Below are 12,913 nucleotides of genomic sequence, written 5' to 3'. Positions count from 1 at the left end.
TGCAAAATCATACCCGTTCCCGATTCAGCTGTGCATACGAGGTCTTGTTAGTTTTTGCATGCCTGTTAACATTAGCTCATGTCATAGCAGGCTATGAAAAATGGAAAACGATTTTTTTTTTAGTTTTACAGTTGCATCTTGTGGAAGTGGAAGCGTAATTGTGATTTGTCTCGAGTGCAAGTGTCACAAGAATGCATTTCTAGATCAACATTGGAAAACAAAAGTCATATACTGAAAAAAAGTTTTCATAGCTCCTCGTACAAAGAGTTTTCTGAAAATAATTAGAAGTAATTCCAAGTAAGTAAGTTAAATTTCCTCTAGTCTAGTATATTTGGGGTTTAGAGAATAGAAAGCCTCTGCAACTATTTCAATTGCAAAGATTGAATCTATTGTGCATTCATCGGTAATACTGATTCAAATCATCGGTTTTGACTGAATTCTGTATATCTGGGTCATTTCCCTATTTGAAAGTTATTTCAACTGTCAAGAACAGATCTATATTTATGAATAACAAAACTGTCATTTAATTGTTGAACTATCCTTGCTCAAGTATCCTCATATGTGACACCAAACTTACGAATTATACTATATGTCAGAATCTACTATTGGAACTAGTCTTTTCTATTACAATATTTTGTAGAATATAATGTACAAGTTCAGCGCCATCTTTCGAAACCTATCAAAGTAGGCCGTGACCTGAAGGAATTTGAGAATCCCTGTTCGAAACACTTAGCGAATCAAGCGTCGAATTCCCAGCGATTATTAGGTAACGCTTTATTTTGAAAATAATTGCCTTTCGATTTATAGTTGGACTTGAAAGCTTGAAGTACATAATTATTTTTAAGTGTGATACTGTCTGCGAAATCAATGCAAAATTCCTTCGTTCAAGTTTCCATTAGGTCGTTCCACAATAAAAGACCTTGGAATGTGCAATTTGAGTGAAATATTTATTTTTTGTTGACATTTTCAAATTAAATTTATTTTTTGTTGACATTTTCAAATTAAACAACACTATTTTTGTTGACATTACAAATTAAAAACATTAGGATCTCCTACTGTGATATGTTGATTGTGAAAATATACTTCTCGCTTTTAGAGTTTTAAGGGAATAACGGTTTATCTAAAGTAAATTTTTTGACCTTTTTTTTAAATTAACGTAGCTAAACATGTTGAAGGAATAGCTTTATGGTATCTTCAGCAAAGTTGTAATTTTTGACAAGACGAAAAAGTTTGATAAATATTTTTGAATTTTTCGACAAAAATTACACTTTAGTAAAATTGTTACTACTTTTAATTTCGTGATTGGAAAAATCATTCAAAAATATATGTTGAGTTCAAGTCAAGTTATGTCTGATGTTTTGTGAAAATTTCATTAAATTCGGTCCATAAATAACTGAGATCTAGCTTACCAAAGTATGGATCGAATGAATCGAGAAAGTTGCAAATGTTTTGTCCAATACTGTAGGCCTATTTAATGAACACGAGATCTAGTCAGTTATTTTTTTTGACGTTTACTACGTCTTACGGCAATATACTGGGTGTCAATTGAAAATCTAAAATTTTGCGACCGTCACGAAATTATGTAAGATTTTGAACGCTAATAACTCAGTCATTTATCGATAGATTTTCAATATTTTCCCACCAATCGATCGGAAATGTATACAACAATTTCCTCGAATGGAGAAAACTATTGATTATTGACAATAAACTATTGAAAATTGGGAAAATGTCGACCCCTTTCTTACGCAACCAATCACGTGCAAGCAGTTTTCCACGTTTCTTTTGCGTTCCGCTTCGCACTATAAAACCAGACCGATTCCTGCTTCTTCGCTCATTCTTCTTTTTGCCGTCAGATTGTGAACATGGTCGGCGAGCAAGTCTCGAGTGCCTTTCGCATTCTCAATTCAGTTTTCAATGGAACGCGAATGGAACAACAACACGCCGCCGCGACTGAAGCCGCTTGTTAAAGCGCCCATCATCATCGCCACCGCAAACCTCATCGGGCGAGGAGGATTTCTACCAGTGCGCCGTCAGCATCTCGCTACCAGAGGCAAGCACTTGATCATCAAGCGGCGGCAAAATACCAGCGTCCGGATTGTGAAATCGCTCAAGATTTCTCAATGGACTCGCGCTTCCAGAATTGGCGCTGCAGGAATCGGGGCGCAAAGGTAAGTTTGTACGAGGTGGCTGAAGAAAATCGACCAAAGCCGCTTGTTGAAGCGCACATCGTCATCAGCACCGAAAATCTCACCGGGCGAGGAAGATTGCAACCAGTGCGCCGTCAAAATGTGTCCGTGTTACGTAAATTCAACAATTCAATCGGCAATTTTCAGAGCCAACAAATGTGTTTTAAAGAGTTAATTGTGTAATATTCCCTAATGTGTTTACCACATACTTGCTATAATTTCTTAATTCATCTCATAGCAGCATACAATAATTGATTTATTACGAACAAATGACAATACGGCAATTTGAGGATGTTTCCGAGGACGCTGCTGCAGTGCCGTCGAGAAGCAATAACAGCATAATGCTAATCTTGTACATCCCTTACCCAGACATCAGTTTCATATAGCCTAATTCCCAGATAAGAAAACGAAGAATTTGAAAGGAGGAGCATCACCTGCTATTCTAAGGGTATAAAGCATCCCTTCTTCATTGAATTCGGTTTCATTCTGTTTTCGCTTTCGAGCTGGTAAGAGCTCCTCCAAACCTGCTCAGCTCCTCGCTACCAGAGGCAAGCTGTTTGTACGAGATGGCTGAAGAAAATCGACCAAAGTCGCTTGTTGAAGCGCACATCGTCATCCGCACCGCAAATCTCATCGGGCGAGGAGGATTGCAACCAGTGCGCCGTCAAAGTGTGTCCGTGTTACGCAAATTCAACAATTAAATCGGCCCTTTTCAGAGCCAACAAATGTGTTTTAAAGAGTTGATTGTGTAATATTCCCAAATTTGTTCGAGATGGCTGAAGAAAATCGACCAAAGCCGCCAAAATGTGTCCGTGTTACGCAAATTCAACAATTCAATCGGCCCTTTTAAGAGCCAACAAATGTGTTTTAAAGAGTTGATTGTGTAATATTCCTTAATTTGTTCGAGATGGCTGAAGAAAATCGACCAAAGCCGCCAAAATGTGTCCGTGTTACGCAAATTCAACAATTCAATCGGCCCTTTCCAGAGCCAACAAATGTGTTCTAAAGAGTTAATTGTGTAATATTCCCTAATGTGTTTACCACATACTTGCTGTAATTTCTTAATTCATCTCATAGCAGCATACAATAATTGATTTATTACGAATAATTGACAATACGGCAATTTGAGGATGTTTCCGAGGACGCTGCTGCAGTGCTGATGCACTTTTCCGAACGAATAGCTTCTCACTGTTCTTAAATTCACAAACCGTTACATTCTGGAAGGTTGCTAATATGACAATTGACTTAAATTCAAATGCAGCAAATCACATGGCGTAGTTAACGTCATGCGGTCGTGTCTTGTACACAACCCCCACTGATTTTTCTCGCTGGGTAACATGTTATTTACCATCAATTTTCTATAGAAATTTTCAACATCCGTTGCGAATAACTAATAGGATACATGCGAAATGAAAACTTTCAATGCAAATAATCCTTCAAAGTTAAAATTAATCAAGTGTAATCCTCGTTTACTCTTCCCCGCCTTAAAACGAGATTTTTTGTGTATTTCCGTAGCTCGGCAATCAAACTATTTGCAAAGAAATACTGAAACGACCCCCCTTTTTCAATTAATCTAGACAAATACAAAGCATTTTCAGCATTTTTTCGAAAATAGTATGCAATTTTGAAACATAATTCGTTAGATGCATTTCGCCAAACAAATATATATCGCGTTACCTTTTAGCGATTTTTCGTGCATAGACACTAGCGCCAGTGCAATACTATGTGGTGAGTAGCGAATCAGGCCAAGTGTGTAACCATTGTAGCGAATGAGTCGTATAATTGCTTAAAAATTATTGAGTGCATCTTGGTAACAGGTAGACAAATGGAAGAGAATGAGCCTCTGTACGTGCTATAAATTATTTTGTTCCCATGACTTTTACTGTGCGCTGTGTGTTGGTGCTGTCTCTCTCTCACGGGCAACTTTAAAACAGGGCGCACAGTAAAAGTCAAACGTTTTATAGCATACATAGGCTCATAATCAGATAGGGCGAGAAAGAAAAAAAGCGCCTGACCTAAGGAGTGTGTGTGTGTGTGTGTGTATACAATCCACCTCCCACTGACCGGCAGTGCTTTTATGGAAGAAAATTGTATGCATGTATTTATTGATACCCTTCGATATCTTTATATCTGCAGACAATTTTAGCCCAGGAGATGAAAGGTGATAGCTCTACTGAAATTCCAACGACCCATTTCAAGAATGGCAGTAAATACACACACATTCTGAGGTCATTTTCATATACAGTAAGCCCCGCATAAAAACACCCAGATATCAAATGGATATCTGAAATATTTTTACACTTCCCGAATCGAAAATTAAATGTTCGACCCTGGCACGTATTTAGTTTCATATGGAAATAGGTAGGTAAATAATAATAAAGAATGATTTTACCAGGATGTAATGCTGTTTCTTCCGTCGCAGCACTGTGCTTACCGCAAAATACAACGCACTTTTTCACTGCACTGCGCGCGAAACACGATTAATCCTGCTTGACCGCTTCACCCGCCCCCGCAGGAGCAAGCGGCACGGTCAAAGGATCACACACTACTAAATAAGTCCGCGAATCACGCCACTTTTCTCCCCCCCCCCCTCCCACTGCACTGCGCGCGAAACACGATTAATCCTGCTTGACCGTTTCACCCGCCCTCGCAGGAGCAAGCGTCATGGTCAAAGGATCACACACTACTCCGCCTGACCTAAGGAGTATATCAAAAAGTAGTCGCAAACTTTCAAAACAGTCTCAAAAATAATAAGTTGAACATACAAACAATGTTTTGATCAGAAATGCTTTACAATGTATTTAAAAATGATGATGCGGTGATATTGTTTTGCATGATAATTTTGCAAATCACTAACAGATGTCGATGAAAATCTTGCACACCTCTGAAAAAATTGATATGTTAATAAATGTGCCAAATTTTGAGAAAAAATGATTTTTGTTTATGCTAATATATTCTGTGCCACAACTCTCATGACATAGTGTAAAAAATATTTTGAAAAATTCATTAACAAGCATTTAAGAGCAAATACAAAAATCGAAAAAAGTCGATTTTCAAGGACATCGTTTTTTGATTTTTTCTTTCTACACGTTAATGCTAATATCGAACGATTGTAATGAATAAAAAAATGTTTTTTGATTGGAAAAGTTTCTTTGCATATTTATTAAGTAACGTAAGCAAAAAATGTTACTCTATATAATTACCGCTGTATATGACAGAGCTTCAAAAGTTGATTAAACAAAAGTGACTTTCTAAATCCGACCTTGTTCCAATAATTGAGCTTTTTTAGAGCAATAATTTATTGTTTTGAATTTCTTTTACGTGCTGTGTGAAGTAAACATATTTTCCAATAGAATAAGCCAGGGGTTTTCAGCCTTTATGGCTCGCGGAGCACTTTTCGAAATAAAATTGTGGCGCGGAGCACCTGTTTTTTTTTTTCATTACTCCATTTGGAATATCATTTTTTTACACGCCTAAATCGACCCTATAATTTCTACGAAGATTGTAAAGTAAGGTTTATGTTGGCCTATCTTTCATTAATTTTGAGTATATTTTAAAATTTTAATTCTTATCTAAACAGATTTGTTTTATTTGAGTGAGCAACCTTTTTTATTTCAAGATTAAAGTATGACAATGAGGCATCTTAATGAAAGTTTATTTGGTTATTCGTCGAACATTTTGAAACACTTGGCTTGATGGCAAATAAAACCATTTTTGATTTTGTGTCTAATATTTCAAAGTTAAGTAAAGTTGACTTAAAAATGGCAAAATTGCTTTGGTTGGTATATTTTCCGACTTTTGTCGAACAACTGAGCGAATTTCTGTAGCTAAATATTACTTTTGTGAGCCTTCATAAATGTGTCAAATGGGTAAACCGTATGCTCAGTAGTCACGGAAATATTCACAATTTTGATGAAACACATGTTATATTCCTAATATTATTTCGTACACTCAGAATTTTTTTTAGCAAACTTTCAGTAGCCGAAATTTCGGTAATTCTTAATGTTAATCAAACAAACCCGTTAAATTAATTTTACTTGAAAAGATTCGACATTTTTTTTTCTCAAAAATAACGATATGATGCTATATGATACGATATGAGTTTTACTTAACTACTCAGTTAATTGATGGTCGGTAAAAATTACAGTATACTGTAAATTATTTAGAGTTTGCAGGGTGTCAACATTTGGATTGTTATGGATTTTTTTTCAATGAGTATAAGTACTTCTACAAAACTTTCACACTTTGAAATTTTCAAAACATTATGTCGGGAAAATTGGATAAAATTAAATTTAAATGTTATTTTCAATATTAAATTCAAGAAAACCCTATTTCGAAGCTAAAACTGTCCCATATAAAATGTTTGGAAAAACTTCAACCGACAGCATATTTTTAACCTTCCAGTTACAAAATATTAGCCCAAATGCTGAAGGTTTTTGTCAAATTATCTAAGGTACATGAAAATTATCTAACAATCTGGATTTTGACACCGTGTGTATAAAACTTGTAAAACTGCATTTCGCCATGAATTAAAACCACCTATAAATTTTCAAGAGTACATATCTAGTGAACAAAACAGAAGTCTTAAATGAAAATTCGATCGATTTTCAGCGCGAACGATTGTTATGTTCTTTAAATTTAAACTTTTGAAAATTCTGCATATGGCTTGGTTTGGAATAATTTAAATCTTGTTTGGAAGCACAAAGTTGAGATTTTTCAATGCATTATTAATATAAATTTTCAGAACTGTCGCGGAGCACCGGCCGAGGCTTCGCGGAGCACCAAGTGCTCCGCGGAGCACGATATGAAAACCGCTGGAATAAGCTTTTCATCCTATTTTGTTTTATATACATTATATTCAATACAAATCATCAGAAGACACTTCAAAAATGTAATTTTGTGCAAGATTTTATTTTCCATGCTTTATAAACCTTGTTGTATTCATATTAAGACTGCATATTATTCAATATTTTTTTTAAGCTGCTTCAATTTTTGATGCCATGATGAAGATTTGCGTGAAAAAAGCTTGCAAAAAGATGAACTATGCTCTGAGATATACCGTTTTGAATGTTTGCGACTACTTTTCGATACACTCCTTATTCGTGTGTGAGTTTTCGGTCGTGGAGAAGGAGAAAAGATCTTCAGTCTAGAAAATAGTTTTGTGTCGAGCAGTTTGGTTAGCGCGCGATATTTATTTGACAAAATCGGGCTCGGCGTTTAGAAATCGGTTCGAACACTACACTAATATTGATGAAGTCAATGTTCGGTGGGTAAAGCTGGAGGAGCATTTCTGGCAGATTTTCGATGTGGTTGTATAGTTAGAATCGAATTCCACTGAAGCTGCTCCCACTTCTATGAAAAGGGACCAACATTACTTGGGGAATCAGTATTATACTGTGAAGACTGTACTGCTCCAGATACTCCCAAGTGCTGATTCTGGTGCTGATTCTTACCGGTGCGCCTCAACCTGGAACATCATCGTTCTCTTGCTCTCACATCCTTTATCCGGAGCTATCATTGATGAGATTTAGTGGTCGTAGTTTCGTTTCGTGAAAGCTTCACTGTAGCGGTTAACAATCGACAAGAAATTGGGAAATCAATTCAATATCTCAATCGGTTGATGGATGGCGATGTGGCTAGGTTGGTCGGTTATATTGAGCTAAGCAACGAAGGATTTCTCGAGGAGGAAAGAATAACTCGCAATAAGTTATGCATACCATATTTTGATATCATACCATAATTAGGTATTGTACAGTTGTCAATACCTCATGCTGGTATTACAGTCGCCTCTCCACATCCCGATATCGAAGGGACCATCGACATAGGGAGAGATCGAGACATAGGCCATTTTTTTAATGAAAACTAGATTGAAAATCATTTCGTTACTAGGAAAATTGAAAACAAACAGACGTCATTTCGTCTTTGCAAATCGTTTAGAATCCTCAAAATTTAGTTTAGTAACCTTTGATAATAGACATATTGACATACGGAGAAAAATTCGGGAATGAAAATCACATTGAGATAGGGAGATATCGAGATAAAGAGGATATTGAGATATGGAGAGTGAAAATGTATGCAGAATGAAGGGACCGAACAAACCATCGACATAGGGAGGGAGAGATACCGAGAAGTAGAACATCGAGATGTGGAGAGTCGACTGTATAAAGGTATTTGAAAAAAATGTTTAAAACAATTAAAAAAACTTCATTTTGGTATTCGGTAGCTATCGAGGACTGCTGGAGGTATTGAACTACTATTGAAAAATTTCACTTTTATATTATTTTAGGTATTTCAATACCTGATCCAATTATCAGCTTGGTATTTGTAGAGTATGCAGAAAGTATTATTTGAGGTATTTTACCTCTTATGCAGGGCTCATTCATACCTCATTCAAATTGTAAGTATTGGAAATTATCTGGTATGGAATACCTAAATTTGGTATTCAGTAGTTATTTTCTTCTGCTCGGGTGCACTTACACAAGGAACCAATAGTCGCTACTTTGCGATACATTCTGTAAATTGTGATTCTTGTCAGAGAGCTTCCTCGTCACGGTCATAACAGGGTGTAAAAATAAATTATAGCGAAGTTCCAATTGGGCTGTTGCTGGGGAAGACAAAAGAGGCACTCAACAGTATGAAAATTTCTAGATACTTAACACCCAAGGGCTGTGCACAATGACGATTTATCGGTATCGGCGATATTCCAATGTTTCAATATCGGTATCGGCGATATATCGGATTTGACATTATCGGTATCGAACCGATATCCGATATTTTTCAATGATGCGATTTTCAAACAATATCGACTATTTCGGGCTCATTTGACACCAACTGTTGCATTGTGGAATTAATTGTCTGAGTTTGGCAGTTATGGTATGTTATGTTTAGCGGATATCTAAAATTCCGTCTAACTAGTTTTAACATAATCGTTGAATGTTGTCCTGATTATCGGACAGACAATAGTTTTATCGATATCGGAAAATATCGGGTCAAGAGATATCGGATATCGTATCGATAAAATCTAGCCGATAATATCGATATTTGCACAGCCATACATCCATATAAACACAAAAATATTGTAGTATAATGGTAAAATTAATAACAAGCCTATTCTATTTATATGAAAAAGATGGTTAGTTTGAATTCAGATGTCTCAAATATATCAATATATACATTCGGCAATATTCAACACTTGGTAGATAAGAGGTAGCGATAATAATAATGATAATAATGATATTTTTTCCAATAATTTGTTCACACATTTTAATTTTTTTTAAACAACCAGATTTTTTTTTCTCACAGTACATGCATGTTATCGTTTTAAAGTGACGCATGGTGTTAAAATTAAATATTCTACTATTTTGACGTAAAAATGTAAAAAAAGAGGAAAAGTTCAAGTGATTTACACTTTTTTTTAACATATTTTTGTTATTTGAAACCCTAGAACATTGGTGTCTTCGACAACTTGTTGGATCCCTACACGTTTTAAAACTTTACCGAAGTCGCGAAAGTTCTAGGATGCGAAATAAAAAAGTTTACATCGCGGCGCCACCTGTGCGGCGAAATTTCCAACGAACTTTTATCATCAAATTAAAGAACAAACAAATCCAAGATAAGTCTCCTTTGACACCAATGCTACAGGTTTTGTCTAGTTAAATTCTGCTGCTGGCCCAGTGTGCACTGAACCCTGTTATTAGCGTTTGACACGGCATGAAAAAGACAAGACTGCCTGTAGGGGAAGACGGGGTAAGAGCGCCCGCCGGGGTAAGACGGAACTCCTTCAGTTTGGTATGAAAATGGCGGTTTTCTTAAAAGATCATCAAGCACTTTCCATAAACACACAATTTTTGACATTCCGAACCATTTAGGGTTATATTTACATTAAATTTTTCATAACAAATATCAAAAACAAAGTTTCTGCTCGTCGATATTGAATTTGATCTAAATTTGACAAATGCTCATTTAAGGATTTCGGAAGGGATTTTTTTGTAAAAACATAACAAATTACCTGTCCATGCTTTAAAAGAAATGTGAAATATGCTTCAGTGAAGAGAAATATGAATTGTAAATATTTAGCATTGAAATACGGCCATAGTTGTGAAATTTGCGTAAGCGGGGTAAAACCGACCACTGTTGATGGGGTAAGATCGCCACCCCTAATTTATACCAAATAAAATGTCAAAACCATATTGAAAGTTGTAACTACGTTGTATATTACTATTCGAGTAAAATGAAATTAATTTTGTTAAAAATGCCAACCAAACACGCATATTTTCCCAAAATATGAGTGTTTCTAGGTGATGATAAGTATATATTTAAATTTTTTGAGTTAATTAACTATAAACAAAAGCTCAATATCCCCGTTAAGCAATGTGGAATTCACAAAATATTATATTTTTTAGAATCACAGGGAACTGATATGTTTTTTCGCAAAATTGTGTACAAAAATCGTGGTGGTCGCTTTTACCCCGTGGGTGGGCGGTTTTACCCCGTCTCAAAAAATATATTTTTCAAGCATCAAGAAAAACAATATTGTTTACAAATACAACACCTGTGATATTTTAGGCTTAAAAAAACGACATGCTACGTCACAAAAGGATTTATTGATCCTTGATTTTGACATACGAATTAAATTGCTTAAGCGGGCGGTCTTACCCCGTCTTCCCCTACTTGTGTAAACATCAAATTTGGTTGAAAACATTCCTATCGTAGCATACAAGTTCTGGATCATTAGATCTTTAAAAAAAAATAAAAAATTTCGAGGTGTATAGGAATGACGTCGTCAAGTAGCTGTCAGTTATCGGAATATATAACCTTATAAAAATTGTAAACCGTGGTCCTTGAAATATCCAATGATACAGTTTCGGTATGGTGATTCAAAGATTTCGCCTCGTGCAGAGCCTCGCCGAGGGCCACAAAGTAGGTATTAGAACTGTAACCGGGCCAAAACACGTGCTGTCAGTGATCCAGTAGGCATTGCTGGAAACGATGCGTAAGTCGACGGCATATCAATGGAGAGTTGCTTAATGTCAATCATATCAACTGATGGCTGGTGCTCTAAAACTGTCAATATCACTTGCGAGCAATCAATATCATTTTGATTTGACAACCAGCTGCAGTGATGCGACATCGTACTCTAGATCATAATCACAGGAGAATGAGTGATCACGTGGTATTTATCCAGCCTATTAATGTTTTTCAGTGACTGTAAAGAATCAACAGGGCAGTCGATGTGTGGTGAGTTCCGTATCACCCGTTCCTGCCAATGCGGATGACATGAATTTGACATTGGACCGCGTACGGGAGGGAACGAAGGTTGATTGAGAGAACGAAGGAGGGGTCAAAATAGAATTCGTCATTGTGTTCACAAATAGGCAGTTTTCGCTGTGCAAACCATCACAATTTATCGAACATTTATTTGGAGAAACAAGTAGTAATATCTTGAATTAAATAGGTAAATTGATTATTCTAATTTGGAACTTAGTAGCTAATTTAAACTTATTATAGATTCTAAAAATAATAGTACGGAGTTGCTGAACTACTGAATTGCTTTGTTCGCGAATTGAAACTTCTGTTCGTAAGTCATGCATTATACCCAAAAAATGTACGTAAATATTATAAACTGAAATTTGTTAAACCTAGATAAGCGATTCCTACAATTAGTTCAGAACGGTTCACGAAGTGTTTCGGGGTAGCATAGGAAGGACACGAAATGTAAGTCCAATGTAAGGTAACACTGAATTGAACTATAATCAAGAATTAATACAATTACAGCTTGAAGCTGCATTTGCTGCTGAAAAGACGTGCGACCACTTTAACTCTAATCCGAAACAGTGACCAACACATAGTTTTAATCTATCTGCAGCTCTGTCAAAAATATCGTACTGATAAATTGCCATTTAATGTGCTTAATTTAAGGTTAAACTTTACCTATCCATAGTATATCGCCATCAATGCACTAGTGATGGAGTAGACAGCATGATGTTGATGTGATATGGAATGATCCGATTTGTATCGCAGTCGGCCTGTACAAATCAGTAAATTTTAAGCGTTGAAAGTGACAGCAAGCAACTCTGCATACCATTCGTTCTACTACCTTGGAAAGTTAATTTAACGATAGTTTGCTAGTTCTCAAACTTGATTGCCGGGTTTTGCGATTGGGACAATGAGGCTCTCTTGCCATTCTAGCGGGTAGGAGTCATCAGTCCTCAACTGATTTATCAGCTCAAGTAGGACAAGCTTCGGTAGGGGCCCAGATAGCCGTAGCGGTAAACGCGCAGCTTTTCAGCAAGACCAAGCTCTGAGGGTCGTGGGTTCAAATCCCACCGGTCGAGGATCTTTTCGGGTTGGAAATTTTCTCGACTTCCCAGGGCATAGAGTATCTTCGTACCTGCCACACGATATACACATGCAAAAATGGTCATTGGCATAGTAAGCTCTCAGTTAATAACTGTGGAAGTGCTCATAAGAACACTAAGCTGAGAAGCAGGCTCTGTCCCAGTGGGGACGTAACGCCAGAAAGAAGAAGAAGTAGGACAAGCTTAACATGACCTTCAAGATATTTCATCAATGAATAACCAACATCGTCAGGGTTTGCAGATTTCCTACTAGGTTCTGCGACTCAAAGCATACTGCAAATCCCTAAATAAGAATCAACCTTTCATGGAAAGCTGCACATTATCCACAGATAAAGTGAAGCTGCTTATGTCGTTGGCGGTCGCACCGTG

General features: G+C 36.5%; 1 long non-coding RNA gene across 2 annotated transcripts; it reads left to right on the top strand.

Annotated features, from left to right (window-relative positions):
* Positions 1-136: 136 nt before the first annotated feature.
* LOC110679652 lies at positions 137-11,988 on the top strand. 2 transcript variants are annotated; one of them, XR_002502682.1, is made up of 3 exons: positions 137-297; positions 1,854-2,168; positions 11,389-11,988. It is a non-coding gene; the product is annotated as an uncharacterized LOC110679652 (long non-coding RNA). The 2 variants fall into 2 exon arrangements; XR_002502683.1 differs by lacking the exon at positions 1,854-2,168.
* Positions 11,989-12,913: the final 925 nt, after the last annotated feature.

Source organism: Aedes aegypti, chromosome 3 (assembly GCF_002204515.2).
Source record: "Aedes aegypti strain LVP_AGWG chromosome 3, AaegL5.0 Primary Assembly, whole genome shotgun sequence".
In the NCBI taxonomy this organism is placed as follows: Eukaryota; Metazoa; Arthropoda; class Insecta; order Diptera; family Culicidae; genus Aedes; species Aedes aegypti.
This window is presented reverse-complemented; position numbering and strand designations above follow the sequence as displayed.